At 36.6% G+C, this 12607-nt stretch overlaps 1 protein-coding gene across 18 annotated transcripts in view; it reads left to right on the top strand.

Annotated features, from left to right (window-relative positions):
- rimbp2b (RIMS binding protein 2b) overlaps positions 1 to 12607 on the top strand; it is a 97722-nt gene that overhangs the window by 43726 nt on the left and 41389 nt on the right. For 13 of the 18 annotated variants that reach the window (XR_003280085.1, XR_003280086.1, XM_026244728.1 and 10 more), the window contains exon 1: positions 8133 to 8252. The gene's annotated coding sequence lies outside the window, so the exon portion shown is untranslated. Of the gene's footprint in view, positions 1 to 3820; positions 3911 to 8129; positions 8253 to 12607 lie in introns of those variants that run through there. The other 5 variants (XM_026244734.1, XM_026244735.1, XM_026244736.1 and 2 more) reach the window with 1 other exon arrangement.

Below are 12607 nucleotides of genomic sequence, written 5' to 3' on the forward strand. Positions count from 1 at the left end.
CGCTATGGCTACTGCAATTTTCCCCTCAGTATATTTACAATAAAACGAAATAGGATATAAAATACCACTACCTCCTTTCATTTTCATTTAAACATAATAACAGCTGCAGAAATGTACTTAGTTCAGGGATAAGTGTAACGTTATATACAGCCATTACAATGAAATAAATATTATATAAATTTGCCTTTTTATTTTCATTTTTACATATAGATAAATTGAATACAGACCAAAGAAAACCTGTTAGATTGACCCCGCAGCTGAATTATATTTTATGTTTAACCACTAAAGACACATCAGAGCCAGCGGCACATATCAGAAGATCTATCCGAGATGAGGCTGCTCTCTGCGGATACATGAGGACTGAGCTCCCGCTGATCGAGTGGAGCAGTAATAGTTTGAAAATGTTGATCCGAATAAATGGTGGTTGAACTCAACCAATGCTGCGTGAACTCGACCAATCAGCATGTTTAGCGCCAAAGTCCCACCCCCGAAAGTTCCGGAACTTTAAAAAAGTACCACCTCGCCAGCAGGGACTTTCTGGGGGGCATTTTTTTACCCGGAACTTTTATTTAGTTCCTGGTTCCTGCGGTGGAAACACACCAAGTACCGGACCAAGTCCCTAGTTCCTGGGTAAAGTTCCTGCGGTGGAAACGCGGCTATACACTGATCGGTCTGTGCAGTGCTACTTCAAAGCCAACGCATGTGCGAATGGTTCAACGCACCAGATGGTTCACCAAATTCTTTCAAAACGTGGATTAAGAAATGAAATGCCGCTGTGGGTTGCTTGGAGATGAACAGTTCTGCTTTGTCTTTATCTTCTGGTTGGCAAAATTGAGCAAAACAGACAACATTGTGTCTAAAATAACACAATATTAACTTCTTAATGAACTGTTGTAAAAGACGAGTACCACATTTGCACTATTGTGATATTGTACTTAGCCTAATTCTCATGTGATATTTCTTAACAATGTGATGTGAATATGAGACACAATCTCAAACGGGTGTTTTGCCCCATATCTTGAATTTTAGGGACATTTTCTTGGTTCCATCATGCAGTAAGTTGTTGCTCTGCCTCATATTAGTCATCAATCGACTGTATGAAATGGCAGTTGATCCACATAGGTCTGAGGCGGGGCGGGTGCGTCAAATTCAGGTCAGAAAGGGTTAGTTCAGTCAAAAATGACAATTATGTCATTACTCATCCTCATGTCGTTCCAAACCTGTAAGACCTCCGCTTATCTTCGGAACACAGTTTATGATATTTTAGATTTAGTCAGAGAGCTTTCTGTCCCTCTATTTGAAAATGTATGTACGGTATACTGTCCATGTCCTGAAACGTAATAAAAACATCATCAAAGAGTAGGTTCAGGGTTTGGGTGAGGCACTTAGTTCTGATGAGTAGGTTTAGGGTAAGGAGCTAGAGATTGCGTTGTGTCAATGTATGTCCCCACAAAGATAGCTATACAGGTTTGTGTGTGTGTGTGTGTGTGTGTGTGTGTGTGTGTTTGATTAGTTGATGCTTCAGCTCTAATACATTATTAGCAGGCTCTACCAGCAGAATGAATAAAATATTTTTGTAATAAACTCCCTCGTGGCATCCCATTTGTAGCTCATGCAAATGATGGTGCTACAGAAACAGCGCTGAGTCTCCAGGGCTACTTCATGCAATTTGTTAGTGTTACACATTTGATGTGAATCAAGTTTATATGTGTCTAATCTGTAATCATTAGCGGTCTCGTTCTCTCTCTCTCCTCTACACTGGGTCACTCGAGGCTTAGTCTATCATCCATTCAGAGTTTATGGATTGATGTTCAAAGAGCAGGCTTCGAAATCATGTGCAGCTCAGGAGAGATTGGAAGTGACTGCAGTGAATTGACGCTAGTTGAAATGACAATGGCCTTTCATTGAAAGTGAATGGAGGGAAATGGATGTGATCTTAGTTCTGTTATGAGTAGTGATTAGGGATGGTCATTTCGGTTGTTTTTCCTAACCGACACTCAATGCTCGTTAACCGATTATTAACTGTTAACCGACAAGATTATTTTAAATTAGAATTGAATTGAATTAGAAAAGATAGCTAATTGTATGTAACCCGTTAAAAATACTAATATTTGTTTCCCAGGAATTAATTTTACATGCTCAAAACGCAGCAAACAACAGAATGTGAGGATTCACATGTTAATCATATCACATCACGCACCTGCTCCACTTCTGCGAGCAGAGAAAAACATAATAAAGCTAGACTATATATAGGCCTATAAACATAATGAATAAATTGGCTTATATGGGAAATATATTTTTTCTTAAATAATAAATTCAGAAAATGGACGAAAAACTGTGCAACAAGTAGCCTAGTATGCAGAGTTTCGGTTCATTTTTGTGCTGTGCAAAAGGAAACCAGACGGCAGAAATCGGCATGAGTAATCACATTTGTGGCTCTTGCCTGAAGATAATTTGAGTAGTGGACACTATAGCATCATACCACGTGGATGCTGGTGTACTGTAATTAAGTTTTTGTCTTGCGGTGAGGAGAATCTTAAGAATCTTAAGCTGTGTAGGATGGGGGTTTAGTTAGGGGGCATATGCAAATTTTCTACAGCATTCAAGATTAACCAATCATTTGAAAAAATTAACCTAATTATACAGAGCTGTACAGAGGTGTACAAATGATTCAATCATAAAAACCAGCATGCTGTCAAATGTGCTGTGTGCTACTCTCCTCTCTTGGGGAGTGCCTCATTAGCTTTATTTCCTTCTACTTTTTGGTCTTGCTTCCTCTCTCTGTCTGTCTCTCTCGATTATATTTTCATTTCAGTTTAGTGTGCTTCGTTGGTATGAAAATACAATGCAAAATATGTGAAATAAAAGTAAAAAAAAAATTATAATGTGAAGAATATAAAGAAAATAAAAATTAAATTAAATTAAACTGCAGTAAAATATTACATTCAATAGGTCTATGATTAAAAAAAATACTTTTTAATGCATTATTAGTTTTGTGCATATCAATGGGATTAATTGCAGACAATCATGCGATTAATCGTGATTTAAAAAAAATTTTCGTTGCCCAGCTCTAATATATATATATATATATATATATATGTGTGTGTGTGTGTGTGTGTGTGTGTGTGTGTGTGTGTGTTTATGTGTGTGTGTTAATAATAATAATAATAATAATAAATAAATGTTTTCAATTTCTTTTTCAAAATTTATTTACAATAAATCAATTTCAAATTTTTTTCTAAAAGGAATAAATTACAAAGGTACAATTAACTGAAATCAATATGCACTTACTGTGAAGTTACAGTTAATTTGGACAATTTTATTCCACAGGATAAAAATATCTTAATAATATTTCATCAAAATGTAATCATTTCCTCTTCCTCTGAAACAACTTTTCCTTTCCACTGATGGCACTTAGGCCAAGATGATTTAGTGATTTTCTCCTTTTCTCTTTGTAGACTATTCTAGATGGGTTATGTGGAGACAGCATGATTTCTGTTGACTACTGATCTCTGCCCTTTAGTTCAAACGCTCAGTGCCAGTCTTGCTAAGACAGATGGGCAATGTCTCTCTCTCTCTCTTTCTGTCTTTACTGACTCACTCTCGTCCTGTCTCGCTCTCCTCAAAATGAATAATACATTGACTAACACTAGCTGTGTTAGAAACTCTCTGCTCTTACCAGGAATACACCCTGCCGTCTAAACCTGTGTTTATCAGTGTGTGCCTGTGAGTATTTCTGCTAGACACAAGCACGTTTGAAAATGTGTACCATAAAACTGAGAATCTAACCTTTCTGTGTGTGTTGTGTGTGTGTTGACAGGAGAGTGAGCTTCAACATGTTCTGCAGGAGAAAGCACGTCTGAATCTCCGCTTGTTCAACGATATCCAGAAGGCAGCAAAGTATGAGCAGGTACGCAGTCTGCCTCATTGTGGCTTACAGCTAGATAGTAAACCCTCGCTGTCTACTCACTCACACACACAATGGCATTGTAATCCATTCGCGCTATCATTTGTTCCTTGGTGGAGGGCACTAATGGTGTTTTTGCCTCTTGGGTGGAACTGGAGGATTGTTCCTCATAAAGCTGGAGGCCTTGAGCCAGTCGGCACACATTTCAGCATCCTCTAACTCAATCTGGTGAGTCCCTCTGCCCCTCTGGAGCACAGCAGTGACCGCCCACTCACTCGTGAGATTGATGAGTTCATCTCTGAATCGCTGTATCCATGCAAACTGCATGAGTATGGAGGATTTGTGCCGAGATTTAAATGTCATGCTGATTTGGTTTAATACTAAAGGAGAGAAACTGAAAAGAATAAGGTTTGATTTGAGCGTAAATAAATCACAGTTACACAAACAGTTTTTTAAATCTAGAATATTGCAGTATTCAGATACACAGTGTTCAAGTTTTGGGTTATAACAGAATGCCAGAAAGCACAAGAGCTTTCCTGAGTCGGAGGGCACATTTCTGCATCTTTTTATCTTTTGGTATTACTGTATTTTAGTGTTTTTCTAACCCACCATTTGTATGTGTCTACTCTGTATAGTCTATGTGTCTGTGTGTTGGTCCTTAAGGGGTAAAAATGTAATTTCCTGGATAGTGAAGTTGATATCGCTTGTGATGTTGATCTTAAGATGAGGGTCTTGTGTTTTTAGCCATGGAAAATCAATTTCCTGAAGGAACGGATTAGGACAGCATCAAGAAACATTGTTGAACAAGACATTGCAAGTCAGTTTGTGGATATATGAAGAAGTGCTGCTCTTTGGAACTGGCAGATATTACATTCTTGTAATAGCTGAATTTTATAAAAAATAAAAATAAAACCTTGATTGGATTCATGCTTGAGCAGCAGCATGTTTACAAGTGCTGGTTTACAAGTGTCACGGCACTGATGGACCATAGCTGCCATCAAACAGACATATATTACTCACATAAACAGCACAACATCCAAAAACACCTGTGCCATAAATGCCATTCTTCATTAGTATGCTCTAGTGCTGGTTAAGAACTGATCTATAAATATGAAATGTCTTGCTGATACATTTTTGGGGGTTCCAGTTCTTATCATTTATTATTGGTACTCAGTTATACTCCTATTATTGAGAACACAGCTTAATATCTATATATTTTTATATTAATATAATGCATATTTTTTTCTTTGATGAATAGAACATTTAAAAGAACAAATTAATTTATTCATCTTTTTTTTTTTTTATCCAAACTTTTGATTGGTAGTGTATCGTGGTTTCCACAAAAACATTAGAAAGCAAAACTGTGTTTCTGAGCAGGAAATTAGCATATTAAACTGTATTCTAAAGGATCATGTGACACTGAAGACTGGAGTAATGATACTAAGAATTCAGCTTTGCCATCACTGGAATAAATTGTATTTTCAAATATATTCAAATATAAAACAATTATATTGACCACAATAAATTATATTGAATTATTCCAGACTTATTTATTGCTTTCTGTTAAATGGTCTGCTATAATCATCTAATAAAGCAGCATGTATGCATTGGGCTCCATTGCTTTTTTCTTCTGATGCTGCACCTATAATCGTATATTTTGGTCTTCTTTCGGTGTGCATTTTTCTGATCCCCTAGTTCTGTCTCACACCTGCAAGTGTGATCTGTTATCTCAGATTTATGCCCGCTAGCATCAGCACCCCTGTAGCCTGCTTATAGTTCATCTTTTAGTCATGTCTGTGTCAGTGTTTAGTTGGGGGCACATCTTGGCATCCCATCCTGGCAGAGCAGTGTCCTCCTGCTGAGCTGTTCGAAGGTAGGCCATGTCCAAAACGTCCGAGTAGGTGTATTGTCAAACGCTGTTGCAAAACAGGATCCCTACTCCCTCATTAGTCATTTATGAATGCAGTACCTATGAGGCCGATAGCAATACAGAGAAAGGGAAAGGCGAGAGAAAGAAAAGACAGCATAAAAAAAGGAACCCCAGTAATTCAAGATCACCAAAAAGTCTCTAAGTCTGATATTTATAAGAAACACTTCCCATGATTTATGAGTTCTAGTAATATACTATATGCATTTGTCTTGCTTAAAAGGATATTTTATCCAAAAAAAAAAAAAAAATTGTCATCATTTACTCAACCTCAACTTGTTTCAAACCTGTATGAGCACAGAAGATATTTTGATGAATGTTAGTAAGCAAACAGTAGACGGTAGCCATTGACTTCCATAGAATGGAAAAAATACAATGAAGTCAATGGCTACCAACATTCTTCAGAATATCATCTAGCGAAACACCTTCCCAGAATAGTGTAAGCAGAGAGGCAAACATTTTCTGTCCTATCTATTAATTTAAACTACATTAAAAATGCAGTTCATACATACAGTTACATTAATATACACCAAAAACAAACAAATGACACCAAAAACAAGCACTAACACTAACAGCTCTTTACAGTATATGATTCTAAACTGAGAACCGTAATGGTGTGATGAGCCTTCGCTTGCTTGAAAAGGTCCTTCTTACTTGTCCTTCATGCATCACTTCTTTTGTGAGTTTACCCCCACCATCTCAAAAAGCTGTTACAGAGTGAGACATTACTGGATCTACAGCTCCGTCCCAGCTAGCGCTCAAAATGGTAGTCATTAAGATGGCAGCTGTTCCATCCACACAACTTGTTTCTATCCAGTCTGTTTGTGGCACAGCATTACTGGACAGCAGAGATGAGTGTCTTCGATTAATTTTTTAGAACAAAGACCCTTTGGTAGAGAATTAACCGTTGTATTTCACGTCTGGCCTGCAGTAACATGCATACTTGTATTAATAACATATTTTGGTACAAAGCTTACACTGCAAAGCCATTCAAATCTGTTCCTTGCTAGTGGAATGATCTTCCTAACTTTGTCCGGAAAGCCGAGTCCCTGACAATATCCCAGAAACAGTTGGAAAGCATCGTTTTATTTTTTTTTGTGAACACATTTATGACAAGAAACCTTGTGTTTTCGTTCATCTACAGTTTTGTACGTTGATTATTTTATTTTTTTATTGTAATCAAATAGTAATTAATGGTTCCCCTTGTAAAGACCACTGATTTAAGACATTGCAGTTAAATAAACAAAAAAAACAAAAAAACTAAAAGTGAAAACACAAATTATAAAAATGTAAATACAAATAAAAATTATTTTAAAATATTAAGAAAAAAAATCTCAGTTATACTAAAATAACACTCCACTTCCTAAGTGCATATAAGGCTGACTGAGTTACTGATAAATTGATTTTCTCCATTAAAAATCCTTTTTCATTTAAGACTAGGCTTAATCTGTGTCTCTGTTGTTTTTCCTTGTATTTTAGAATGAATATTCCCCCTAAAGTTATGTAAATTAGACTGCCTTATAAACAGGCTGCACAATGCCTTAAACACTTGAAGCAGCGTTCACAGCACATGTTATGTAAAGCTGAAATTAACAAAGCAGGAGTTTGATCTGATATAGATGAATCATGAAATTATACATTTTCAAATTATTGGTTACTATATATTTTTTGCTCTCCATAAGGGAGTAATGTCACAGTAAATAAAATAAATAAAAAACATATATTAAAACGAAGTATGGTTTAACCTTGACATCATGCTCACTTTATCTTGCACATGAAGGTCATCTGACCACCACCACCACCACCACCATCACTATCCTACAACATGCTGCTTGAATGTCATAAGAATCAACAATACAAGTTTAATAGGTCAAACATATTTCCTCTAGAACAAGTGTGTTCAGCTGTAATTGCTGTTGCAGTGGGTGTTCAGGTCAGGTTGCAGATAACAGATGAGTGTCAGATTGGACAGGTGTGGAGTGCGAGAACTGCCTCTGTCTCTGACAGCTCAGCTTTTTATCAGCGATCGATTCAGGACGTCAACCCCTCTGCTCTCCCTCTCTAAAAACACCACTCTCACCCCAGAGCTCACTGCTGACTTACACATACTCCATATATCGCATATCAGTGGTTAATGACAAACAGAATATATCATTTGCAGTTGATCAGTGTATTTAATCGCATAATTGAATCCTTTGAAGGCAGGATAGAATGACATTTCACCTTTCTAAGAGGCATTTTTTATTAATCTCTCTCTCTCGCGCGCGCGCGCACGCGCTCGCTCTCTCTTATCAGGTGAAAAGTGAGTATGAACAGCTGCAGGAGGCTCTGTACACTGTGACAGTGGAGAGAGATTGTGCTCTGTTGGAGAAGACTGAGCTCCAAGGCAAACTGGAGAACCTAGAGCAGGTGCTGAAGGTGAGAACCCGCCGGACGCATCTGTGTAAATCACATAATCAAAGGAAAAAAATAGTTATAGGAAAAGAAAATTAAGCCTGTGTTTAGACATTTTTTGCTTTACATTTGCATTGTAAGATTATTTTCATGACTATTAAATTAATTATTACGTTAAGAAAACACTGTATTATTAGAAATATCTGTAAATTACCCTTTTCCATAATACTTTAAGATTTTTATTTGTGCATAATTGTTAGAAAGAACAATGTCAACAATATAAAAACTGTTAATGGCCATAAAATAGTCTTCATTTTCATTATAAAAAAAAATATATATATATATATATATATATATTTATTTATTTATTTATTATTATTATTATTATTTTTATTATTCTTGTGTGATATGTTATATTTTTGAGGTTCCAACCTAAAACATTTTTTTTTTTTTCATCAATTTGGAGAAGGAAATAAAAATTAAGATCTACATTTTCTTGACTGTTTACCTGATTAGCCTTCATATATGTTGACTGAGTCAAACTGTGTGGTGGCGAGTGAAAAAGTTATGATCCTTTGTCTTACTGTGAACTCAGTCTGTATCCAAGTTCATGACATATGTTTCAGGAAACCTGGCTGGCCATGTTTAAAATCAATTTAGATCCTGACCTCCACTTTCATCTGTGTTTTCACCTCTTTTACTCCCCTTGTACTTTTTTATGGTTGTAGAGCTGTCGTACGCCCTCAAAGTGTGGATCTGTGATCGACTAGGAGTCCTGGAGCGCCCTACCCCTCCCCTAATGTCTAACACTCTCCTGCCCCTCCCCTCTCCCTGCCTCCCTCCATATTTTCCATTCATCAGGTATCTCTAAAGACTTTACAGAAGCCAGCACTAACTGAATGTGGACCTTTTGACTGTGTACTAACTAATCTGGATGCTGTATGTGATCTGAATGGTCGGCCGGCTGAGGCACTGTGGAATGCATTTGTGCATGACACAACAGTTATGCACAATTATACCGTCACCTCACAAAAGAAACTAACCCAGCTCTTCTTGTGAATGTGAGATATACATGCTGTTAATATTCTTGAAAATATTCAGATTTTTTATTAATTTATTTTTTTTCAGTTATGAGGTGACAATTTTCCTGAATGTACGAAGTGTGAAATATGTTGAAAATATCAGTCTTGATTAAAAAATAAAAGTATTTTATCACAGTATTTTAATGGTTTAAATGATTACCGTATTTTTCGTACTATAAGTCGCACCTGAGTATAAGTCGCATCAGTCCAAAAATACATCATGACGAGGAAAAAAACCAATATAAGTCGCACTGGACTATAAGTCGCATTTATTTAGAACCAAGAACCAAGAGAAAACATTTCCATCTACAGCCGCGAGAGGGCGCTCTGTCTTCAGTGTAGACTACAGGAGCACTGAGCAGCATCTCTGGCAGCATAGAGCGCCCTCTCGCGGCTGTAGAGGGTAATGTTTTATATAGTTTCATTTCTCTCGGTTCATGTCAAATTAATTTTGATAAATAAGTCGCAGCTGACTATAAGTCGCAAGACCAGCCAAACTATGAAAAAAGTGTCACTTATAGTCCGGAAAATACGGTAATTTTTATTCTGTTGCTATATTGTCTAGTTTTTATGCAGATGCCTCATTATTGCAAAATAAATCGCAACAGTGTGATCAGATGATCTTGAAGGAGTTTATTTTGCAATTATGACTGGATGGCTGAACATTATCCATTTTTATCTTAAAACATAAAACCATGGCATCTTCATAAAAAAAGGGGGGGGGGTTATCAAAACTGTTCATCAAAAATAAAAAGTAAAATATACATAATAAATAAATCAAATCAAAAATACATTAATGATCACAAATGAATGAATAAGTAAATAAATTGACAAAATATTTCTATATGTTAAAATGATTAAGCTTTTTAACAAATAAGTACTTGAGTAAATCAGTAGTGATGAATAAGTACTGATAATCCATAGAGGCATGAAAATCATTCAGTTTAGATTATTATTAGATAATATGTCTCATTGTTAGTATGCATAGCGATATTCACTCACAATTGATGCTCAGATAACCGTAACACATTTCACACACAGTACAGTTTATTTGTCCTCTGAAGGTTAGATTATTCTAACCTTGCACTTCCCTGCACTCCTCTTTCATAGCAGCATGGAAAATCCTTCCTTTACCCTTTACCTGTAACCTCACCTGTCACAAATGGAAAGAAAATTGCTAGGTTTTGTCACTGTGTACTTTTAATCGGTCAGAGGAGCTTCTAGGGATGTTGTTGGGCAGTAATGGTGTTGACTGAACATGCTGTGTTGTTTGCACACACCCTTTTATGCACAGAGCCATGACCCTTGAGCTCTTTATTGATCATGCGAAGCTCCGTGGCTGTGCTTGACATGATGCTTCACCTCTGTTTTTGCTTAACTGAAGGGGTGAAGTAAATGACACAAACCTGATTTACAACAACATTTTGCTGTTTATTTCAGTGCTTAAAGGGATAGTTCACCCAAAAATGTAGATTCAATCAATATTTACTCATATTCATGTCATTGGAAAACCATATGCTATTATATTTTCTACTTCTGAAGTGCCGCTCAAAACCATGCAACAACAGTTTTTATTTACTGTGTCTATTTCAAATCTTCTAAACTTTTACCATAGCTTTGTTTGATGAACTGATTGAAATTTAGTTGTTATATCAATCGGTATATTTCGGTTAATACCAGTCAACTGAATGCAATGTCCAATCCTTTACAGCCTGGTTCTAGCCTGACTCAGTTCTATTCACTAAAAATCCTTTAAAGAATCAACATATGGGTTTTGAATTACTTTATATAATAATACTTGGATGTACTTTTCCTAGAAAAAAAAAAAGAATTAAACATTAGTTGTAGAGGACAAATAAGTGTCCATATTATGAAGGTATTAAAGGGATAGTTCCCCCAAAAGTGAAAATTATCCCATGATTTACTCACTTTCAAGTCATCCTAAGTGTATATGACTTTCTGCTTTCAAAAGAAAACTCTACAATCGGAGTTACATAAAAAAATGTCCTGGCTCTTCCGAGCTTTATAATGGCAGTGATAAAAAAAAAGTGCTCCACGTGGCTCTGGAGGTTAATAAAAGCCTTCTGAAGTGAATCGATGCATTTGTGTAAGAAAAATATCCATATTTAAGACTTCATTAACTGTAATCTCTAGCTTTTGCCAACTGTAATGTGTGCATTCATAAGAGAGTGCATGCAAGTGTGGTGTATTTTGCCGGTTCTCCAAAGAATCGAACTCAGTCAGGGATTTTTCTCTCAGAAGAAAAGACTTTATTTTAAGCAAAACAAAGCCGAGAGGTCCTTGCAAGGAGATGTCCCGAAAAGCTAGGTTGCATCTCATTATATACCCTATACAGGGCGTTTCCAAATAGTCAAACTTTTCCTTATGCTTGCAATTTTGATCCCTCCCTAGAGAGGAGAGGCCCTCTGCTTGATTTAGTATGAAGAAAGGCCCTTTCTGGCCATATGTTTCTCCTCAGTTCTGAACATTCCAGGGCATAGGCAATTTTCTATCCATTACCTGTAGGATTATAATGGAAAAACAACTAGCAACAAAAATGGCTAGATTCACATTGATTATTCTTGATTGTAGGGCTGTAGTACTCGAGTCCGGTCTTGGAATTTGCACTCGGACTTGTCTCGGACTTGGCCATTGGACTCGCCAAGTCTTCTAGTTGGTCTCGACCGAGTCCAGCAAAAAAATAAAATAAAAAATGTCTCCTTCAAAACAAAACCACATTTGCATGATGTCGCGACTGAAAACATGTGGAAAACACTAGGCGCGCCGCTCTCCTTATTTCCAAAGCACTCTGTAATCTGCGCTCGCGCTCCAGTGGCGTCTGCTGTTGCTGGGCAACCATGACCCGCTCTCCATGATGACGCAGAAGTTTCAGCAAAGAATAAATGGATTTCCAGCACTAAACATCCCTTGCAGTAGCTCTGCTAATAGATTCATTTAAAAAATGGCTATCCTTGAACAACTATGATCATCTGTTTCTCCATCTTGCCTTAGCTTTCAGTATTGTTCCGGGAAAGGATGTGCATGACCAGTGGTGCACTTACTGCGACCTGAAAAGTTTAGATGTTTCTAATTTAATTTTCTACCTGTTAGATTGTGTTTTACCTACACCTAGATAGCCTTTTTTTTATCAATAAACGCGTATTAATGTATAGCCTTATGCAACAATTAGTACATATGTAAATTTTAAAAACTTTATATATGACATTACATATTTACATTTTCATGTAACAGCCAGTATTTGTATCTGTAACAATCACAATTTTTTTCCTATCTGCA

Source organism: Carassius auratus, unplaced genomic scaffold, assembly GCF_003368295.1.
Source record: "Carassius auratus strain Wakin unplaced genomic scaffold, ASM336829v1 scaf_tig00007301, whole genome shotgun sequence".
NCBI classification, from domain to species: Eukaryota; Metazoa; Chordata; class Actinopteri; order Cypriniformes; family Cyprinidae; genus Carassius; species Carassius auratus.